The sequence below is a fragment of the Catharus ustulatus genome, chromosome 1, assembly GCF_009819885.2.
Source record: "Catharus ustulatus isolate bCatUst1 chromosome 1, bCatUst1.pri.v2, whole genome shotgun sequence".
NCBI classification, from domain to species: Eukaryota; Metazoa; Chordata; class Aves; order Passeriformes; family Turdidae; genus Catharus; species Catharus ustulatus.
Genome location: NC_046221.1, coordinates 133,731,047 through 133,734,528, shown reverse-complemented (window position 1 = coordinate 133,734,528; position 3,482 = coordinate 133,731,047).

The window sequence follows — 3,482 nt, the reverse complement described above, 5'->3', positions numbered from 1 at the left end:
TTGCCAACTAGTAACAGAATCGCGGGAACGTGGGGTTTACTGGCTCGGCTCGGGCCGTGGAGCTGCCCCAGCCTGGCCCCCCCACCACCACCAGGAAGCTGACCCGGCCCAGCTCGGCTCCCCCTCCACCTGCTGCCATCGTCCCTGGCCCCACTCCCCCACGGCCGCTGGGGGCAGTCCTGGACCTGCTCAGGGCAGGGCAGGCTCAGTTCGGTTCAGGGCTGCTGTGTGCTCGCATTTCCGGTTAGCAAATTTCTGAACTTTTTTGGTCGCTCCGGAATACAAGCCACACTTCCGTGTTCAGACCAAAACTTTAGTCAAAATGGTGCGGCTTATAATCGGGAAATTACTGTAAGTTTTAAAATATTGATGTGGTTAGATGATTCCAACAGGTGTAGAATTTTCTTATCTCTGGGATGGAAATGTCACAATTCGATAAATTATTTTTCATTAGGAGAGGATGTGCAAGTAACAACCTATCAGTTTAAAATTTACAAATAAGGACCACCTTTTAATTCACATTACCCCAAAAAATATTAGTAAAATGGGAATATGAATTCTTCATAGCATTACCTAAGCATAAGTAAAATCCTTCCTGCAAGCATTAAGTGAATAGAATAGGTCAACCAACTCAATAAAGGACTTTTTTTTGCCATGCAATATCTTTCTTTTCAAATTTATCTCACTGTACAATGGGAGTGTCTCTAGCAGCACTAGCCTCTACTGCTTCTCTTGGGGCTGATCACATTTTATCAGAAGTATAAGGAATGTTATACTTGCAAAAGAGAGGTCCAGGAGAAACTAGAAATGTAGCCTGGTTTGCTTTATAGAGTCATTACTTTTCTGCCTTTTATTACTGAATCAAATGAGTTGCTAAATCAAGTCCATCATTAACACCAGAGCCTCTTGAACTGCAGGCCAGTCAGGTCATGACTACTCTACAGTAAAGGCTTATTCAAAGAATTTTCCATTTGATTTTCACTCCTACAAGTTTTATGTATTTTATCCAGTAAGTGGAAATGAAATTATTTATATAAAATTTCCCATCTTTACAAGGAAAGTTACCAATCTGCTCTACACTTCCCAAATGATGGAAGTGCAGGACTAACACTTGGTCTGGCTCTCCTTCTAATCTTTGAGTTGCAATACATACAGCTATACTGATTCAACAGCAGATGTTGAGATAGTTCTTTTCATCATTACAAAACGTCAGTCTAGTATTGCAGAAGAGTGGGAATATGAATCCCTTTTTGTCAGAGGTCAGAACCAAGGACAGGTTCTGGATTTAAACTTATGATGGAATTGACTAGATAATTGTATTAAAATATTCTCACTGCTCCCGTTTAAAAGAAGATGAAAAGACAAAGCAGAAGCCACTATAGCACTTGGAACAGTTTAATTATGTTAGACACTACTTTTCTACACCAAGCTACTTACACAAAAAGTTAACATTTCCTAATGTGAATGTTTTCATAATGTACTATCTCATTAGAGGGAACTGTATGTAAAGTACCATTAATAATTAATTTAAAATAATAAGTACTCCTATTCCTTCCACCAGAGGTTTCCCCATCCAAACAACTTATTTGTCAATCATGACAACTTTAAAAGTTGCAAAAAAAGAGCTAGATTTTTAAAACATATGCATTGGTCTTGATCTCTGCATGACAGGGAAGGTCTCTTCAGACAGTGGGGTTTTTTAAAGGGGGAGGAAGTACACAAAGGAAAAATGTAAATACTTGATGGACTGGTTGAAACTAGGGTAAGTCCCACTTAAATGTTTTATCAATTATATCAAACTACCTCCATATTTAAGGTGCTGGGTTTTTTCTCTGCTAAGGCACTGGTTTTGCAGTACTCAGTTTGCGGTTTGTTGCCTGGTTGTTGACTAGATGAGGTAGTTTGTGTTGGTGGCATGCTTTAAATATTTATGTTAGCAGAAACATAAGGCTTAGCACCACTGCAGTGGGAATAGGATGCTCTGAGAGTACAGAGAAAATATGATGTGTTTAGAGGAATACATTACACACTTCTGAGAGTTTTTCTTCTTTTGATAGCAAAATGAATTTCAGCTTTCCAGAAGAGATGCAGTTTGCAAGAACCAAATTTCTATTTCCATTTCCCTCCGATAGAAGTGTTCACATACACAAGCGTTAACACTGCTGGCATGAAAGACCCTAAATGTATAACGCTCTCTTCCTCCTCTCCCCACAGCAATCATTTGCTTGCAAAAGAGTTCAGTGGATGGGGATGTTTTTCCTTCACACGTATTTCTGCTCTTCCCCATAGGTACCTGTCTTCCATCTCCAGGTCCTTTTTCACCTAGATTATGACATGTCATCATCTCCACAGTCCCTCTTCAAGAAAGTATGTCAAGCTCTTATAACCAAAGTAATTGAGAAGTAAAGTACACTTAAGAAAAAAAAAATAAAATAAAAATAGGGGGATTGCATCACTTAAGTTGTCACATTTGCTTCTGTTTTTTAAACTTCTCATTTTTATTAGAAAGGGAATCATCAAAAGCCCTAAATATTCAACATGAAAATGCAATTCTATCCTGATCACCTTCAGATATTTTTCAGTATAGGAAAATATTTCCTTCGCTCTTCCTCCCCACCCCTACCTTACTCCTATAAGAGAATATAATTGCAGAATGTTGAGATTATGCTGGACAGAAACCTGGCACCAAGAATGAGATTACATATTGCAAATATTCTGAGCAAAAGACACTTCTTTCAGTGGTTTGATTTTTTTTTGTTTGTCTGGTTGATTGGTCGGCTGTGGATTATTTTTTTGTGTTGAGTTTTTTTAAAGAAAAAAAATCCCTTTTTTAATGGGGGCTCCTTTTCCCCTCATATTAGATAGTTTTGAATTCCAAAATGAAGGATTCAGACTTAAGCCCTATCAAAATTTGAGATCCAGTTGTGGTTCAAGAATATCTCTTCTTCTCATGTACAATGAAGTTTCCTTTCCCTGATGCAGTCACCCAATGTTTTCTTAGAGTTTTATTTAAGGGAATTAAATTCTCTTCTACCACTCTACCATCCTTGTTATACATGGCATTTTACATAGGAGAAGCAATGATCAGTGGTTAAATAAGTAAATGATAACCCACTAGTCTGGTGTGAAATCCCATAAATATAGCTACTGGAGAATAACCCTTGCATTTTTCTTTTGAGTATAAAGATACATGTAAGGCAGTGGTCCTGAAACCAACCTTGCAATATCAAATTTTTTAACAAGTAGCACTCCAAATTAATGCTATTTTATAAGGCTTGGAAACAAAGCAGCAGAACCACATTTTTTGAGAGTCCTGGCATTTTACTGAAATTTTTGACAGCCTACTATTTTAGTGTGTGTTTACACAGTTCAGAGACATCCCTGCTCCGACTAGCATTTGAGGGAAAATAATTTTACCAAAGTCACTTACTTTTTTAACTCTTGATGTAAATACCCTTCAGGCAGAAAAAAAACTTGTCCAG